Here is a 20278-nt window from a genome sequence, read left to right as displayed (position 1 = left end):
GGGGAAAAAATGGCGGGCGCATGCGCAGTGCGCCCGCCGCCCGGGACCCGGAAGATCTTTGGGGTCTCAGCTGCCGGGGGTAGCCGAGACCCTCAAAGAACATGATCGGGGTCGGTTTTTACCGACCCCTGTTTTGCGATCGCCGGTAATTAACTGTTTACCGGCGACCGCAACAAAAAAAAACCGCGATTTGCCATTTAATTTCTCTGTCCTCCGATGTGATCGCACATCGGAGGACAGAGAAATGCGGTCCCCGATCGCCCCCGATAGCCCCCCAATACTCACCTATCTCCCCCGGTGCTGCTCGTGGCTCCCGATGGGCGCCGCCATCTTTTTCCGGGGAAAAAATGGCGGGCGCATGCGCAGTGCGCCCGCCGCCCGGGACCCGGAAGATCTTTGGGGTCTCAGCTGCCGGGGGTAGCCGAGACCCTCAAAGAACATGATCGGGGTCGGTTTTTACCGACCCCTGTTTTGCGATCGCCGGTAATTAACTGTTTACCGGCGACCGCAACAAAAAAAAACCGCGATTTGCCATTTAATTTCTCTGTCCTCCGATGTGATCGCACATCGGAGGACAGAGAAATGCGGTCCCCGATCGCCCCCGATAGCCCCCCAATACTCACCTATCTCCCCCGGTGCTGCTCGTGGCTCCCGATGGGCGCCGCCATCTTTTTCCGGGGAAAAAATGGTGGGCGCATGCGCAGTGCGCCCGCCGCCCGGGACCCGGAAGATCTTTGGGGTCTCAGCTGCCGGGGGTAGCCGAGACCCTCAAAGAACATGATCGGGGTCGGTTTTTACCAACCCCTGTTTTGCAATCGCCGGTAATTAACTGTTTACCGGAGACCGCAAAAAAAAAAAAAAGCGATGTCATTCTCTGTTCTCTGATGTGATCGCACATCAGAGGACAGAGAAATAGGGGGATTCGGGGACCCTGTTATACTTACCGGTGTCCCTGGGTCATCCTGTTTCTTCTGCTGGCCGCCGGCTTCTTGTTCCGGTAAGAGAATGGCGGGCGCATGCGCAGTGCGTCCGCCATGATCTGCCGGCCGGCAGAGGAAGATTCTTCCACTTGTTTTATTTTGGTCACTGTGAGATCCTATCACAGTGATCAAAATAAAAAAAATAGTAATTACCCCCCCCCCCCTTTATCACCCCCTTAGTAAGGAAAAAATAATAAAATTAAAAAAATGTATGAATTTCTATTTTCCAATTAGGGTTAGGAGTAGGGTTAGGGGTAGGGTTAGGATATGTGCACATATAACATAGAATGGTTCTCTGCGGATTTTTCCGCAGCGGATTTGATAAATCCGCAGGGCCAAAACGCTGCGTTTTTCCTGCAGATTTATCGCGGATGTACCGCGTTTTTTGTGCGGATTCACCTGCGGTTTTACACCTGCGGTTTTCTATTATGGAGCAGGTGTAAAACCGCTGCGGAATCCGTAATAAGAATTGACATGCTGCGGAATGTAAACCGGGCACAGCGTTTTATGTTTCCCATAGGTTTACATTGTACTGTAAACTCATGGGAAGCTGCTGCGGACCCGCAGCTGCGGAAACGCTGCGGATCCGCAGCAAAATCCGCAATGTGTGCACATAGCCTTAGGGTTAGGGCTAGGGATAGGGCTTGGGTTAGGGTTAGGGTTAGAGCTAGGATTAGGGTTAGAGCTAAGGTTAGGGCTAGGGTTAGGGTTGGGGCTAAAGTTAGGGTTAGGGTTGGGGCTAGGTTTAGGGCTAAAATTAAGGTTTGGGCTAAATTTAGGGTTAGGGCTAGGGTTGGGGCTAAAGTTAGGGTTAGAGTTGGGATTAGGGTTTGGATTAGGGTTGGCAATAGGGTTACATTTGGGATTAGGGTTAGGTTTGGGATTAGGGTTAAGGCTAGGGTTGGGATTAGGGATAAGGGTGTATTGGGATTAGGGTTAGGTTTTGAGGTTAGGGTTGAGATTAGGATTAGGGGTGTGTTCGGTTTAGGGTTTTGATTAGGGTTATGGTTACCTTTGGGATTAGGGTCAGGGGTGCTCTGTCGTGCGCCCAAACAGTGGTTTACCCCCACATATGGGACATCAACGTACTCGGGATAAATTGGACAACAACTTTTGGTGTCCAATTTCTCCTGTTACCCTTGGGAAAATAAAAAATTGGGGACTGAAAAATCATTTTTGTGGGAAAAAAATAGAATTTTTTATTTTCACGCCCGGCGTTATAAACTTTTGTGAAGCACTTGTGGGTTCAAAGTGCTCAACACACACATAGATAAGTTCCTTAGGGGGTCTAGTTTCCAAAATGGGGTCACTTATGTTTTTTTTTTACTGTTTAAGCACATCAGGGGCTCGTCAAACGCGACATGGTGTCCGATCTCAATTCCAGCCAATTTTAGCTTGAAAATGTCAAACGGTGCTCCTTTCCTACTGAGCCCTGCCATGCGTTCAAACAGTGGTTACCCCCACATATGGGGTATCAGCGTGCTCAGGACAAATTGGACAACTTTTGGGGTCCAATTTCTCCTGTTATCCTTGGGAAAATAAAAAATTGGGGACTAAACAATCATGTTTGTGGAAAAAATAGGATTTTTTATTTTCACGCCCGGGCGTTATAAACTTCTGTGAAGCACTTGGGGTTCAAAGTGCTCAACACACACCTAGATATGTTCCTTAGGGGGTCTAGGTTCCAAAATGGGGTCACTTGTGGGGGGTTTCCACTGTTTAGGCACATCAGGGGCTCACCAAACATGACATGGCGTCCGATCTCAATTCCAGCCAATTTTAGCTTGAAAATGTCAAACAGCGCTCCTTTCCTTCTGAGCCCTGCCGTGCGCCCAAAAAGTGGTTCTACCTTGCATGTGGGGTATCAGCGTACTCAGGACAAATTGGACAACAACTTTTGAGGTCCATTTTCTCTTTTTACCCTTGGTAAAATAAAAGAATTATTGCTGAAAGATCATTTTTGTGACTAAAAAGTAAAATGTTAATTTTTTTTCTTCCATGTTGCTTCTGCTGCTGTGAAACATCTGAAGGGTTAATAAACTTCTTGAATGTGATTTTGAGCACCTTGAGGGGTGCAGTTTTCAGAATGTTGTCACTTTTGGGTATTTTCTGCCGTATAGACCTCTCAAAGTGACTTCAATTGTGAGGTGGTCCCTAAAAAAAATGGTTTTGTAAATTTTGTTGTAAAAATAAGAAATTGCTGGTCAAATTTTAACCCTTATAACTCCCTAACAAAAATATTTTTGGTTCCAAAATTGTGCTGATGTAAAGTAGACATGTGGGCAATGTTATTTATTAACTAATTTGTGTCACATAACTCTTTGGATTAAGAGAACAAAAATTCAAAATTTGAAAATTGTGAAATTTTCCAAATTTTCGCCAAATTTCCGTTTTTTTCACAAATAAACGCAAGTTATATCGAAGAAATTTTACCACTGTCATGAAGTACAATATGTCACAAGAAAACAGTCTGAGAATCGCCAAGATCCGTTGAAGCGTTTCGGAGTTATAACCTCATAAAGAGACAGTGGTCAGAATTGTAAGAATTGGCCCGGTCAATAACGTGCAAACCACCCTTGGGGGTAAAGGGGTTAATGAATGTCAAACAGTACTCTTCATCAATCTGGCTCCAACTTTCTCTGATTGCTGTTGCCAGATCAGCTTTGCAGGTTGGAGCCTTGTCATGGACCATTTTATTCAACTTCAACAAAAGATTTTCAATTGGGGACGGGGACTGTTGTGAATTCTGTTGTGGGTTCTGCTCTTGGGCTCCCTCCGGTGGTTATAAGTGGTAGTGCTGCTGTTTGTCCTTCACAACAGTCATCAGCTGCTTCCACTTTGGACGGGGCTATTTAGTCTGGCTCCTTCCTTCTGTGAGTGCCAGTTGTCCATTGTTTTCTAGGGATCCACATCTCTGCTTGGTTTCTCCTTCTGGATTGTCCAAATCATCAAAGATAAGTCGTGGCTCTGTTTTTGCAGTCCACATGCGGTGGACTTAATAGTTGTGTGAATTTCTATGTTTTTTCTTGTCCAGCTTTGTCTGTGTAAAGATTTATTCAGCCAAGTTGGAAGCTCTGGAGTCACAGAGTTACCCTCCATGCCTTTAGTTAGGTGTGAAGATTCTTGTATTCTCTGTGGTGGATTTTGTAGTATTTTTTATACTGACTTCACAGTACTCTGTCCTGTCTTTTCTTTCTAGGTAGCGTGGCCTCCTTTGCTAAATTCTGTTTTCAGTCTGCGTTTGTAATTTCCCTCTCCTCTCACAGTCAATATTTGTGGGGGGCTGCCTTTCCTTTGGGAATTTTCTCTGAGGCAAGATAGTATTCCTGTTTCTTTCTTTAGGGGTAATTAGTTCTCCGGCCGTGACGAGGTGTCTAGGGAGTGACAGGAACATCCCACGGCTACTTCTAGTTTATGTGTTAAGTTCAGGGTCTGCGGTAAGTATAGAGGCCACCTACTCCAGAGCTCGTCCATGCTGCTCCTAGGCCACCAGTTCATAACAGGGGACTGAATATGATGAAGTGGGGTGTGAGGGGGACTGCACATGATGAAGTCTAGGAGGTGAGGGTGACTACATATGAAGTGGTGGGGAGGGGGACTGCACATGATGAAGTGTGTCTGGGGGTGACTACAAATGATGAAGTGAGAGGGGGATACAGGTGTGTTACCTGTACACTGACACTATATACAGAGCTCCTGTGTATAAGGTCTCTGGTGATCACTGTATTACCTGTACACTGACAGTATATACAGAGCTCCTCTGTATAATGACACTTAGGATTGTGGGTTTTTTTTTAATTAATGACCAGTATTGTAGTATTCAGTCACTTTGTGGTGGTATTACAGTACAGACCAAAAGTTTGGACACATCTTCTCATTTCAAGATTTTTCTGTATTTTCATGACTATGAAAATTGTACATTCACACTGAAGGCATCAAAACTATGAATTAACACATGTGGAATTATATACTTAACAAAAAAAGTGTGAAACAACTGAAATTATGTCTTATATTCTATGTTCTTCAAAGTAGCCCCCTTGTGCTTTGATGACTGCTTTGCACATTCTTGGCATTCTCTTGATGAGCTTCAAGAGGTAGTCACTGGGAATGGTCTTCCAACAATCTTGAAGGAATTCCCAGAGATGCTTCGCACTTGTTGGCCCTTCTGCCTTCACTCTGCGATCCAGCTCACCCCAAACCATCTCGATTGGGTTCAGGTCTGGCGACTGTGGAGGCCAGGTCATCTGGCGTAGCACCCCATCACTCTCCTTCTTGGTCAAATAGCCCTTACACAGCCTGGAGGTGTGTTTGGGGTCATTGTCCTGTTAAAAATAAATGATGGTCCAACTAAAAGCAAACCGGATGGAATAACATGCCGCTGCAAGATGCTGTGGTAGCCATGCTGGTTCAGTATGCCTTCAATTTTGAATAAATCCCCAACAGTGTCTAGCTCACAGAAAATTTCCCTTTGTCTTAAAAAGTTCAAACCTTTATTATACCCTAGTTAAAAAGCCTTAATACATACAATAATTATACATCACACCAACACCACTAAAGAAAGAAAAAGATAACCGGGGGGGGGGGATGCCTACCCCTAAACTGGCCTATCTCAACCTACCTACTTGGGAGGTTGGCACCCTAGACCTGCGCATTGGCGCCCCCGCTCCTCGATGGCTGACCCTGCTATCCCTGTTGGGCCCTGTGGTGGCAGGGAGTGTCTCACTCCCTGCCACCACAGGGCCCAACAGGGATAGCAGGGTCAGCCATCGAGGAGCGGGGGCGCCAATGCGCAGGTCTAGGGTGCCAACCTCCGCAAGTAGGTAGGTTGAGATAGGCCAGTTTAGGGTTAGGCACCCCCCCTGGTTATCTTTTTCTTTCTTTAGTGGTGTTGGTGTGATGTATAATTATTGTATGTATTAAGGCTTTTTAACTAAGGTATAATAAAGGTTTGAACTTTTTAAGACAAAGGGAAATTTTCTGTGAGCTAAATACGAATATATCCCTTCAATATATTTACGCATAAAGTCCCCAACAGTGTCACCAGCAAAGCATCCCCACACCATCACACCTCCTCCTCCATGCTTCATGGTGGGAACCAGGCATGTAGAGTCCATCCGTTCACCTTTTCTGCGCCGCACAAAGACACCGTGGTTGGAACCAAAGATCTCAAATTTGGACTCATCAGACCAAAGCACAGATTTCCACTGGTCTAATGTCCATTCCTTGTGTTCTTTAGCCCAAACAAGTCTCTTCTGCTTGTTGTCTGTCCTTAGCAGTGGTTTCCTAGCAGCTATTTTACTATGAAGGCCTGCTGCACAAAGTCTCTTCTTAGTTGTTGTAGGGATGTCTCTGCTGCTAGAACTCTGTGTGGCATTGACCTGGTCTCTAATCTGAGCTGCTGTTAACCTGCGATTTCTGAGGCTGGTGATTCAGATAAACCTATCCTCAGAACCAGAGGTGACTCTTGGTCTTTCCTGGGGCAGTCCTCATTTGAGCCAGTATTTTTCCTGCCAAGAAATGCAGAAACCTTGTAGAAATTTCTGCAAGCAAATACTCAAGGTATGCACATAGCCTTAATGTGTGATTGGTGAGAAGCACGGTGCAGAAGTGGAGTTTTTCCAGGAGAGGGTGATGGGACTGTGGAAGGTTTGATGGGTGGAGGCGGGGCTAGGGTGGAGCCTGGGTGGAATTTCAAGGGGGCCCTGAAAATTTTGCCAGTATGTGGCTCCCGAGTGGCAGCACTGCCTAGGATACTTGGTACCACTGAGCAGGATGTTCTTATTTAGCCAGAATAAGGAACCCAGTGCACTGAGCATTTTACAATCTCCTTATTAGAGAAACAAGGAGCACTACTCAACTGCTCCAATTTCAGAAGATCGGGGCAGATCATTGCCCCTCTTCTGCCAGTGTGTGGCACCTCTACCACTGCCCTCCCATGTCTCACTGCAGTTATTGTAACTACAGCAATTGTTCCACTCCTTGGCCATGGGGTCCAACCAGATTCCTAAGACATACTCAGTAAATTACTTGTGCCAAAGTCCTGTATGCTTTTGTGTCATACAGAGGAATATTGGTCTTATTTGATAAATCTATGTAATTTTTTAAAACTGTAAATTTGTATTAAAGTTTCCGAAACGATAAACATCACAATAAGATTTGGGAAACAGACATGTAAATTTATACCTTATAAGATATTATAATAGCAATGATAAAATAGGAAAGATCAAGGCGAGAGAAGGAAAGAAAATAAAAGTGGAGTGAGGGGAGAAATCTAGGCTGCATTCTCCAATACAAAACAACACTTTTTACAAATAATCATCCCATTATTATTACTCCATGTGATTAGAATAAGTGTTTGGGAGTATTAGTGCAGCCTCCTATCTAGACATATCTAGCAGCTTATAATTGTATATGTGCTGAGGTCACAGTGACAATGGTCCAGAGCTGATGGTGTCACTACAGTGATGTCACAATTTACCGGACAGTTCTAGATGCTGTGTAACCCCTGATTCCGTTGAGGGTTGTTTAAGGCGTTGGAGAGTGAGGATTGTGGCGTTAAGTGAGTGCAAGTATGGCGAATAAAAAGTGCTGTAAGCGTATTATTATATCGGATTCAGAGAACAGCAGTGATGTGGATTTCCATCAGGTGAGCCGTCACTTTTCTGCATTATTCTTATGTAATACTAATCTATCATCTATGATGATTTATGTGACGACTTGTTAGAATGATCAATATTACTGATTGTTATCTCCTTAATAGCTGATAATGAAGAGTAATATTCCTGTTTGGGGAGTTTATATCCATCTTAATAGACCATCACTGACAATTATATTAATAAATATATTATTACTATTCTATAAGAATAAAATGCTCCTTGTAAAAGCCAGAACTGACCCTGCGTGTTATTTTCATACCCTTTCATACCCAGATGTTCATTATGATTTATGTGACATTTCGAGTCTTATATTTCTTCTCTTTTTCTAGTCCCATCCCCCCAAGAAAAGATCAAGACTTCCGAACTATCAAACGGAAGGTGGATTAAAAAATGGGATAACACCTTGTTGAGTCCTCATTCGTCCCTGGCTTTCTGATGTAGAGAGATCCAAGTAATAACACACAGCACAAGAGATGTGTATTCATATGCAGGGATCGCCCAGGAGCTCGCCTCTGACTCACTGGGCTCACCCCTCCTGTTTATATAGGAATGAGATAAGCATTTACAGACATGCGTACAAGGGCTCATATTCTCTAACAAAGAGTATCTATTCTACTGATAACGTTCACTTCTGGAATGCAGGTTACAATATGGCAAAGGAATGCGTCCATAAAAGGAAATATGTCTACCTTGCTCAAGTTTCTTCATATACGTCTCTGAGTAGAGGAAGACAAAATGGATTCTTCAATCTGATCTCTACAATTCCCCCCTTTGACATATTCCTTTTATAATCTATCACAAATCCCCCTTTAACATATCCATATTTTAGATTACCACAGGGCCAAAGACAAAGCCTTTATTTTTGGTATTACACATGTACACGCTTGTATTCAATAAGAGAATCAAATCTACTATCAATTCTTCCGTTTAACTCTCACAACCTTTTCTTTGTTCTGCAATAAGTATACTAAAATATAAAAACAAAAATTAGTACAGTAATATTAATTAGAATCACTAGAGGATAACATAAGAATGAAGAAGAAAATTTATACTCTTGCATCCATTACACAAAATTTATCTGTGCATACTGAGATACCCTTGAGCACAATCTGGAATAGTACGTATATGACTACAATAATCATAACTATATGTATTATGCTCTGCATGATCCCAGCAACCCACCCACCGATTCCTCTGAACCAGTTGGCTGGGTTGAGAAAAGAGAAAGTATCAGACCACCAGCTATCCTTATTCTGGTCATTGTCTTTATCATACTGATCTCTGAGTCGTTGTACGTCCTTTAATTTAAATGTCATGTACTAATTTTCTATGATGTTGCACGAATCTATTATTCAAAGGGGTTAAAGAATTTAGTCTATCCCATGCCTCCGTTGAGGTTAATACTATTAACATCAATGTTATGAGTTTTATACTGCTCTTTTGCAATGGCTTGCATGTATCCATGATGCCTTTCCTTCGAGCTTGACTGATGTAGGTGTTGTCAACAGGACTTGGAAGGGTCCGTCAAATCTTGGTTCAGGAGCCTTTCTGGTGTGTCTTTTTACATAGACTTGATCACCTGGTTCCAACTTGTGACTTCCTTCAGTGTTGTCAGGATCTGGAAGGGAAGCAAAAACTTGTGCATGCACCTTAGTTAATTGTTTCTGAAGATTTTGCACATAAGAAGTCAATGACTCAATATTTAACACAAGTTGTTGTGGAAAATAACATCCTAAATTGGCAGTCCTGCCAAACAAAATTTCATATGGAGACAGTTTAGTCTTACCCCTTGGGGTATTGCGTATTGAGTAAAGGGCCAGTGGAAGGCATTCTGTCCAAGGCTTTCCTGTTTCAGCCATGGCTTTCTGTATTTTTAATTTTAAAGTTCCATTCATGCGTTCCACCTTACCAGAACTTTGAGGATGGTACGGAGTGTGTAACTGACTTTCAACACCCAACATTTTCAGTACATTTTGAAATATTTCTCCAGTGAAATGAGTACCCCTATCTGACTCGATCACTTCAGGGAGACCGTAACGGGGTATCAGTTCGGCAACTAGCTTTACAGCAGTGTTTTTAGCTGAAGCCTTCCGAACTGGATAGGCCTCTGGCCACCCTGAGAACATGTCCACACACACCAACACATACTCATACCCATTACTTTTTGGCAGCTGGATAAAGTCTATTTGTAATCGCTGAAACGGATAGAGAGGTCGGACGTGGTGCTTCATAGGGGTCTTTGTTGTCTGTCCAGGATTATGTGCCAGGCATATAGCGCATGTTGCACAATAGTCTCTTGCGTAGTTGCCAAAACCTGGAGCCAACCAGACTTGCTTTGCCAGTAGTGTCATTGCATTTGCAGACACATGAGTAGGGTGGTGCAGTCCACCAACTACAATCGGGTACCAGGCTCTAGGTAGACATATTAGTCCATCTTTCTTCCAAATTCCTGCTTGTTCTTCTGCCCCTTCCTTTTTCCACCTGTCCCTCTCCTCTTCTCCTGCATCTTCCTGTGCTTGTCTCAGTCTATCTTCAGTATTTTCTGTGGGGTTTACAGTATGAACCTGCTGTAAGGGTTTGACCGCTGCTGCCTTGGCTGCTTTATCAGCCCTATCATTTCCCCTAGATTCCCTAGTGTCGAGTCTCACATGTGCAGCTACCTTAATTACTGCTACTTCTTTTGTTTCTTGTGCAGCCTCTAAGATCTGTTTGATCAGAGAAGCATGTTTTACAGGTTGGCCTGACGCTGTCATGTAACCTCTAGCTCTCCAGATTACTCCAAAGTCAAACACAATACCATGTGCATACCTAGAATCAGTGTATATATTAGCTGTCTGATTCTCAGCTATTTTTAGCGCTTCAATCAATGCTGTTAGTTCTGCTTCTTGTGCAGACTGTTTCGGTGGAAGAGGTTCTGCTTTGAGAGTTTCAGATTCTGACACAACTGCATACCCTGTATGGAAGTTACCTGTGTCATCTGCAAACCTACTACCATCTATAAACAGCTCTAAATCTGGATTTTGAAGTGGTGTTTCGGATACATTGGGTAAGCCTACTGTCTCTTGTAAAATGAGCTCTGTACAATCATGTGTGTCTGTAGGGAAAAAATTTGCGTGTGGATCAGTGTCCTTATTCCCCCCTTCAGACTCGAGAGGTAGCAGTGTAGCTAAATTGAGAGTCTGAAGCCTTGCAAATGTGATAGTAGAGGGGAGCAGCAAAGAACACTGTAGCCGCAAATGTCTGGCCATGGAAATGTGTTTTGGCTGGACCTGGTTTAATATCCCATAAACATCATGCGTAGTTTGAACTGTGAGTGGATGCTCTAGGACAATTTCTGATGCTTTGTCCAACAATAGTGAGACAGCAACAACTACACGTACACAGGTTGGTGCTGCCCTGGCTACTGGATCTAACCTTGCTGAAAGATATGCAATTGGTCTTTATTTCCCTGCATGCTTCTGGGTAAGAACTCCTGTAGCATGGGAATCAACTTCTGCAGCCATAAGCTGAAATGGTTTGGTGTAGTCTGGTAGCCCTAACGCTGGAGCTGAAACAAGGGCATCTTTTAATTGTTGGAACGAAATCTGACCTTCTTTTGTCAACAAATAAGGTTCACTTTTTACACAGTCATACAGTGATTGCATTAGTTGACTGGCATGTATAATCCATTGTCTACAATGAGACACTATTCCTAAAAATGCTCGTAGCTGTTTATGATTTCTAGGCTCATTCATCTGTCTTATTGCTTCAGTTCTTTGAGGTGTAAGATGCTTTTTACCTTGAGAAATGCAATGACCTAGAAAGACCACTTTGATCTGACAAACTTGTAGCTTTTGTCTATTTACTTTACACCCTTCTTTTCCTAGAAAACATAGTAAACTCACAGTAGACCTTTCTGCGGTTTTTAGATCTGGGCAGCAAAGTAGTATGTCATCCACATACTGCAAAATTACTACCTGTGGTTCGGGTTCAAACCTCTGAAGGACTGTTTGTAGGGCATTTGAATAAAGAGTAGGGGAGTGTATCATTCCCTGTGGAAGGCGTGTCCACGCCAACTGTTTGCCCTTAAATGTAAATGCAAACAAATGCCAACTATCTTGGTGTAAAGGAACCGAGAAAAATGCATTTGAAAGATCTATTACAGTAAACACTTGAGAACTGGCTGGTATCTGTGATAGTAACGTATGAGGATTGGGTACAACTGGGGTGATTGGATCTAGAACTTTGTTTATTTCTCTTAGATCATGTACCATACGATATTTGGGCATAGAACTCTTATCAAGAGTTCTCTTCTTGACTGGATACAGAGGAGTGTTAGCAGGTGATTGTATCTCTACCAAAACTCCTTTCTCTCTATATCCCTCTATCTGTTTTGTAATTGCTAATTCCTGCTGGGCACTCACAGGGTATTGTCTGAGCTGTGGGAGAACAGCTCCTGGTTGCACAGATAATTTTACAGGAGAAATATGCAATAATCCCACATCAGTGTCACCCTGTGCCCACAGTGTTTCTGGGATCATTGAGAGGTCTAGATCTGTGGTGTACTCTTTTTCTTCAGCATAATCCTCAAAAGCCTGAATTCTGACATATTGTTCTAATGATTCTGCATTATCAGGGATAGTCAACATAACTGTGCCATCTTCCCTAAAATTGATGTTAGCTTCTAATTTCTTTAGTACATCAGTTCCTAACAGACATGTTGGGGCACCTCTGGCATACAAAAATCTGGATGCAAAACATTTAGGTCCTAATGAGACCTCTAGGGGCACAGTATATGGCAGTGTTCGAATTACCCCATCATAACCCTCAGCAAAAGTTGTTTGTTCTGAAATATCTTCCGGATTCGGAAGAAAATCTTGATTCAAAATTGAGGAAGTTGCACCTGTATCTATCAAAAATGGAATCTCTCTCCCCCCCACATTCTAGCTGGTAGGGAAGTTTGTAACACATCGAGTCAATCTGAATCTGGTATGGGACCATCTACGATAGTAGATTTCTGCTGGTTGTCCGTTTGGGGAGGGTTATTTCTGGGAACAAATTTGCCTGACTTTATATCTGCCAACTTCTTCCTGCACTCTCTTTGGAAATGACCTGGCTTTTTACAGTAGTGGCAAGGAAAATTGTGTCTCACTCTTCCTCCTGTATTAGCTTGTGCTATTCTAACAGGCTTACGATTCTCTCTCATATCCATGGCTATTCCTAAACATCGCTGTTTCACAATATTTGGTTGTTCAATTGTTCTCCAATCTGGAGTAGAGGATTTAAATTTTTCTCTGATTTTCGGATCTAGCCCCTCTATTAATTGTTTTGTAAAAAGTCTCCTTACTGAAGCATCAGTCAAATCCAATCCTTCATCCCTAAAGCTATTTTCTAGTTCTTGACTATATTCTTCAATACTTTGCCCAAATTTCTGCATAATCACACCCGTTGACCCCCTTTCCCTCTGTTTTCCTCCTTCTGTTCTTCCAGATGGTACAAATGATTGGGCTTTTGGATCTAGGTAAGGTGGTGGGATTATATCACAACTTTTTCCCTTTCCCATGATCCATTTGGAAGTGTCTGGATCATACTTCCAATTCTCCTCTTTAGCTGTTTTTGAGACCTCTATCATACAATGTATGATTTCTTCCCACCCATTGTCTTTAATAATTCCACCTCGTTCTTTACTCAGTCTTTCCCATTCTGTACTGAACATAAGTGCTTCTGAAATTCCCAATTTTCCTCTCACTCTTCTAATCTGACTTCTGACTGCCTTTCCACATCTTTCCTGTATGATATCTGCTGCTTCCACTTGTCCTAAGACAGTTTTGGTCTGTTTATTTCTCATTTTAGCTATTTCTACCCCAGGTGACGTTTGGACAATCACTGTGGTGATGTCTCGTTGCCTTCTCTCCTAGGGAGCTAAAATATCCTTTCAATATTTGCTATTTCTACCCCAGGTGACGTTTGGACAACCACTTCCTCTGTTGGTGGCGTCTCGTTGCCTTCTCTCCTAGGGAGCTAAAATATTGAAGGGCTTGTCTGCTCTGTTTCTTCTAATATGCAGGACGTACTTAAGTGCTATTATGCACACAGACCCAGCAACACCATACAGATCACAAAACTTTCTGTGTCAGTTAGCATACTTGTCCCAGGCTCATGAAAACCGCGTCCTGGGCTCATTCTATCACACCTTATCCAGGGAATGTAGAAACAAGTTCTATAGGAGAGTCAAGCATGGGCGGAGGTCTCCCAGAAGGACGCTACCTCATAACCCAGTTAGGCTGACTTCACCAATAACCTTGTTCTAACAATCGTGGCTTATTGTTCTACGTACTTCTATTCTTCTTTCACAACATGTCACAACCTTCACACTGCTCACACACTGTTCACACACTGTTCACACACTGTTCACACACTGCCAGGGACTAGACTCATAAATCTATACAATATGGTAACCCGAGTTTTATAGGTATCTACTCACTACTAGACTAACCCAGCGTGACACGGCTCATAGAGATCTTTCGGATAATACAGGGCAGATAAAAGAGAACTAATAATGTCTCTTACCTGGCCAGGTTTTTTTTCATTTGCCGTCCATTATCCGAGATCTCCGTTGTCCGTATCCGCAGGTAAATCTCGAGCAAACACTCTCTCCTCAGGTCCCTGTTCAGGCGCCAGAATTGTTGAGTCCTCATTCGTCCCTGGCTTTCTGATGTAGAGAGATCCAAGTAATAACACACAGCACAAGAGATGTGTATTCATATGCAGGGATCGCCCAGGAGCTCGCCTCTGACTCACTGGGCTCACCCCTCCTGTTTATATAGGAATGAGATAAGCATTTACAGACATGCGTACAAGGGCTCATATTCTCTAACAAAGAGTATCTATTCTACTGATAACGTTCACTTCTGGAATGCAGGTTACAATATGGCAAAGGAATGCGTCCATAAAAGGAAATATGTCTACCTTGCTCAAGTTTCTTCATATACGTCTCTGAGTAGAGGAAGACAAAATGGATTCTTCAATCTGATCTCTACACACCTATAGACCCAGGTACTGATTTCCAATGCAATCTAGCCCCTGCTGATATGTGTCCTAACAATAATGGGTTTACTAGAACAAATGTGTCTCATTCATTGGGACTTAAGGCCCAGTCACACTTAGCGACGCTAAAGCGATCCCGACAACGATACGACCTGTCAGGGATCGTTGCTGCGTCGCTATGTGGTCGCTGGTGTGATGTCAAACAGTGAGATCTTCCCAACGACGCAGCAGCGATCTGTAGCGACCTGTACAACGATGTCACATGGCAGCTATTATGACGATTCAGACCTCGATGAGGGACGTCCTGTGAGACGTTGTCGTCAACGAGGTCGTTGGTAAGGTGTCAAACACAGCGATGTGTGCTACCCAGCGGGACCTCAAAGATCAAAAAAAGGTCCAGGCCATTCCGACACGACCAGCGATCTCACAGCAGGGGCCTGGTCGCTGCTACGTGTCAAACATAGCGAGATCGCTACTGAGGTCGCTGTTGCGTCACAAAACTTGTGACTCAGCAGCGATCTCGCTAGCGACCTCGCTTAGTGTGATGGGGGCTTTAGTTGTAACTGGTAAAAAAGATAATGATGACATTTTGGCCCCATCATCAGAAGTTTTCTGAAGTCCTAGTAGTCCGTTTTAATTATCACTTACTGCTGTTATCCATAATAACAGTCTAATATATTCATTTTTGTTTCTTCCTCAGAACTATTAACATCTTTCCCGTCATGTAGCAATGACTTCTTCAGGTAGGATGAATCACATCTTCTCCAACTCTGAGCTCAGGTCCCATTGGTAGACATTATTGGGGACAATCGGTGTCCTTCATTCCAGCTTTATATAATATGACTCTTGTGGTTCCTGGGCTCTGAATTGCTTCATCTGATCCATTTATACCAATAATTTTAATCCATAATCTCATTCATTTTTAACATTAGAATTTTCCCCACTGATTCCTATTTCTGCATTTGTTTTCACAGTTCCACTGATGTCATTGTTATTTCTGACGATGATGAGTATTCTTCTGGGGAGAAAATATCATCTCGCGAAAGTAAGGACTAATTAGCTGTGTTTTCTAGACACAACCTAAATTTCCGGTATTTGACACAGTCCATTGATCCATGTTCTGTTCTGTTATGTGATATTCACAGGTCTCAGGACTTCTGACATCGAGGATTATGATACCCCTGAGCAGTGTGGACCTCCACACACTGACAGCGATGACGATGACTGTATCATAATAGAACCATCATCTCCTGTCACTGGTCAGTGTCCAATATTATGGTTTATACCGCAATCTATACAGATTACATACATTTCCCCTAAAGATAATTTAACAATGCACCTTCACCTGCTAGCCAACAAGTGGACAAAGGAGTAAAAAGTAGAATTGCACATTCATTTCTGGTGCCTCTTCACTCTATTTCAATCAAGGGCTGTAGATATTCCTAATCTCTGTAACAATATTATATAGATGCCTCAATGTAAAACTTATCAAAGATGGCACTATTTTCACTGCTCCATGTTTCCTTCCAGATACAGAATCATCTGGATGCCTGGAGAGATCCACCTCAGAGGAGCAGTAAGTTATATAAAGCTATGAAACACTATAAACGAGAAGTGGTGCCCCCTACTGGTGGATATCCTCAGTCATCAGCTCAGTTCCCAAAATCCAGCACTCCCACATCTCCTCGTTTTACATCCCAATCTATGTCAGGGTGTAGATAATCCCTCCTCTCTGCCATGTATAAATCCTGGATCCCAAGAAGATCTTGCAGTTCCACTGACATAGAGATGATATTGGATTCTTGTATTGACATTTTTGAGAGGTTCATTTCAATGCTGATAATCCACCTGCCCCGACTTGTAGCTTATTGCTGGCTGACCCTATTGTATTTGTGCCCCTGACCTTCTACCATTTGGGTGACGCGATACTTAATTGGGAAATCCCTTCTACATTGTAGGGGAAAGGAATGAATAGGTAAATGTTCTGTATGTTTTGAGATATAACCTAAGGCTTCATGTATGATCTTCTGTTCTTCCAGGCCTATTTGTACCATCCGGGGCTGCTTTATAGAGGACATCACATCTCCGGCATCTAAATACATGCAGGACTTTCAGAGCTACAAGCATGAGTTGGTTACACGGCTGTTTAAGCTCTATAACAGCACCGTGTTTGAGAACGAGGTAAAATATTACAATCCCGGGGTTGTATATATTCATCTATATTCTGCTATATCTGTAACTCTTCATGTAAATGTCGGTGGAGTATATATTATCAGAGACCTTTACTGTTCCTCTATGTAAATGCAGTTATACTGGTGCAGAGGAGGTAGCAGTCACCCCGGGACCTGGTGCCTACGGGTGTCTTTAGGACCAGTAGTCACAACTTATACCTCCCTTTTGTAGTGTCCTAGAAGGGACTGCATTTAATGCTGTTTTACGTTGAATTATAGATATAATGTATTTTATTTCTTAATTCCTCATCTTCAGCTTCCTGAGTCCAAAATAACATTCAAGTGGAGCAAAAGACTGACGGCAACATCTGCTTTCTGCACGAACATCTATAAGGATGGGGAACAGTATTCCTTTATTGAACTCTCGGACAAAGTCTGTGACTCTGCAGGTAAGTTTCTTATAGTGATCATTTGGTAAAAATATAAAATTTTGATAGAAGTACCAGGTTGTTAAAGAGAACCTTTTATGTGAAAAAACGCTATTAACCTGCCGATATGAGGTTAATCTGCAGGTTAACAGCGTTCTGAACCTGCCCAGTGCCGGCACTTAGACCTCCACTGCTGGGAGGAAATGAACTTTATTCAATTAACAGGCACCTTTCAGTCATAGGGACGGCACCATCAAGGGTTCAGTCACTGCTCTGTGTATAGCGAGCTGCAGCTGTAACCGTGCCCCGGCACTGACTGACAGCCAGGTCTAATGCTAAGCTGCTGTCAGTCAGTCACAGGGGGTGGGTTACAGATGCCACTCACTTTACACAGAGCAGTGACTGAACCCGTGCCGCTGCTATGACTGGAAGCTGAACGCTGCCAGAGGGACCAATGTTTATTTCCTCCTGGCCTAAGTGCCGGTGTCGGGAAGATTCAGAACACCTTTAACCTGCACATTAACTCCATATTTGGAGGTTAATAATGTTTTTTCACATGACAGCTTCCATTTAAGGCAGGAATGAAGTTACTGCAATTTTCATAGCTTCCAAACAAGAGAAACACACACATGCATGGCTATATGTTGTTCATCAGTTGTGATCATTGAAAATCCTTGTGGGACCCCTTATTTCTTAATAGTGAGGGATCTGGAGGTAAACAGTGGATGGATAAAATACACATAGATAGTAACTGCCACGGATGCAACTATAAATTACTGGGACGATTAATCAGAAGAGTCAGCCTGAGTAATGGAGATCCTTCAGGTCCTATACCTCCAAAGCTCCAGGGCAAATGTCTCTTGAGCCTCTCATATATTATGGTCTAGTAGGTTTGCAATTGTGATGTAAAATATCTTCTTGACTTATCGTAATTATATATTTTCTATCTTTAGAGCGCCTTAGAGATTCACTGGCACATGAATTGTGCCATGTCGCCTGCTGGCACATTGAGGGAGTGCAAAATGATGGACATGGGCCACTCTGGACATCTTACACAGAAAAGCTCATACATGTTCACCCCGAATTGCCACCTGTGAGAATGTATCATGCGTATGACATTAATTACCGATACAACTATGTGTGTGCAGGGTGTGGATACAGGTAAGGAGATATTTTCTTCTTATATAATTCTAAAGAAACTACATTAATGCAATTTATTTTCTGCTACCAGGAGATCACAGATGACTGAGATCTAATTTTCCATGAATAATCCTTTCTCTTCCTCCAGTAACTGATATTTCTATCCTTTCTTGACTGCCAATCCATGTTCTTTCTGTCTCCTTAGAGTCGGCCGTTTCACGAAAATCAGTGAACCGAGAACATTTTGCCGTAAATGTGGAGGGAAACTTACAATGCAAAACACGGCTTAAGGTTAGGACTATCTGTCTCCTTAGATCATCCTCCATCTACATCTCAAGGAGACCCATTTTCCAGATATAAGACCAGAATCTGGAAAAATCCAACAAAACCTGCAGAAACAAAATCCAGGCTGTACTGCCAAACAGAAGCAATTTATTGCTTCCATTACCAAATGTAAGTGTGTATATTCTTTATATGTTCATTGTAGGAGTGTATTTATACAGTCACCCCAGGACCTGGTGCTTTAGGAAATCTTTAGGACCAGTAGACGCTTTTTGTCGTGTCCTCGAAGGCACTGCAGTTTCCACTGTGTTTCATGGAACAGCATATTTCATTCATTTTGATTCTTCATTCCTCATCTTTAGGTTCCTGGTTCCATACAAATAACTTGAAGTAAAACACTGAGCGCAACATGTGCCCATTGTATCCATATCTATTAGGATGAGGATTGATATTCCAGGATTGAGAGATCTTGAAAATTTCTGTGACTCCACAGGTAAGTTTTACATCACAATCGTTTAGCAAAAAATATGACATTTTGATAGGAGTCACAGGTTGTTAGGGGTGGATTGAAGTTACTGCACCTTTCAGATCTTCCAGACAAGAGAAACATACACATACATTTTTTTATATTCTTAAATGAACACAATTCGTGAAAAATCTGCAAAAATCCTTTTTTTTTAATAAATGTGGGAGATCAGAAATGGATAAAATACCATACATATAAATAGTAGCTGGCAGGGGGCAACTGGAAATTGCTGGGTCGATGAATAAGAAGAGTCAGCCTGGGTGGTGGAGATACTTTAGGTCTTATAGTTGGTACAATCTCCAAAGCTCTGAGGCATTTATTCATTGAGCCTTTCCTGCAATATGGCCTAGCAGGTTTGCACTTGTGTTATCTATGTGTGTTAAGTATATTTACTTTTTATAGTAATTGTATTTTTTTTCTCTGTAGAGCGCATTACAAAAGCATTAATGCACAAAATGATCCTGCTCATGGTCTGCATGTTATTCTGAAGGCTATCTACATGGTGAACAACGTGACTTCTCCAAGCAGTGATTACGACTAAAACTGCTGCTAATGGAGAGTTGTTATATACCAAAGTCCTCCCAAAGCCCAGAAGAGCAACTCATGATACCAACTGTTGACCTACTGCAGAAGAGGAGGAATAGAGTGCTGAGAAAATGTTATAAAATAAAAAAGAGAGTCAACAAAAAATAAGAAAAGCAAAAAAGGTTGACCCCCAGCTATACCCTATACCTCTTCTACCTGTACCCATATGAAATATATATATTCTCCATCACCCAACCCCAAATAAAAACAAAATCTAAAAAGATACTGTGTGTATGTAACACAGGTAATTGGATGCAGAGACACAGAGGCACAGAGCAAGGGTTAACGGGAAAACAATCACTGATTTAATTGTTACAGGGATAGACCTCCAAGCATGTAGCAACAAGAAATAAATCAGGTGGTTGCCGAGGGAAAGAAAGAGGAAGAACAACTAAAGGTGGCAGGTTATATATCAATTTCACTTAGCGTGACTTGGGTGCCTCTCTCTTCTCCTGGGTTGGGTGGCTGGCTGGCGGCTGAGGCC

At 42.6% G+C, this 20278-nt stretch overlaps 2 long non-coding RNA genes across 2 annotated transcripts; both read left to right on the top strand.

The window, feature by feature from the left end:
- The first annotated feature begins 15633 nt into the window (after positions 1-15633).
- On the top strand, positions 15634-16266 carry LOC143773433 (uncharacterized). The gene is made up of 3 exons (XR_013215184.1): positions 15634-15707; positions 15808-15921; positions 16193-16266. It is a non-coding gene; the product is annotated as an uncharacterized LOC143773433 (long non-coding RNA).
- A 929-nt stretch (positions 16267-17195) lies between these two features.
- On the top strand, positions 17196-20046 carry LOC143773432 (uncharacterized). Its single transcript, XR_013215183.1, has 5 exons — positions 17196-17282; positions 18215-18422; positions 18607-18854; positions 19046-19176; positions 19636-20046. It is a non-coding gene; the product is annotated as an uncharacterized LOC143773432 (long non-coding RNA).
- Positions 20047-20278: the final 232 nt, after the last annotated feature.

This window comes from Ranitomeya variabilis, chromosome 5, assembly GCF_051348905.1.
Source record: "Ranitomeya variabilis isolate aRanVar5 chromosome 5, aRanVar5.hap1, whole genome shotgun sequence".
Classification (NCBI taxonomy): domain Eukaryota; kingdom Metazoa; phylum Chordata; class Amphibia; order Anura; family Dendrobatidae; genus Ranitomeya; species Ranitomeya variabilis.
Note: the sequence above shows the minus strand (reverse complement) of the source record. Positions and strands in the feature narration are given on the sequence as shown.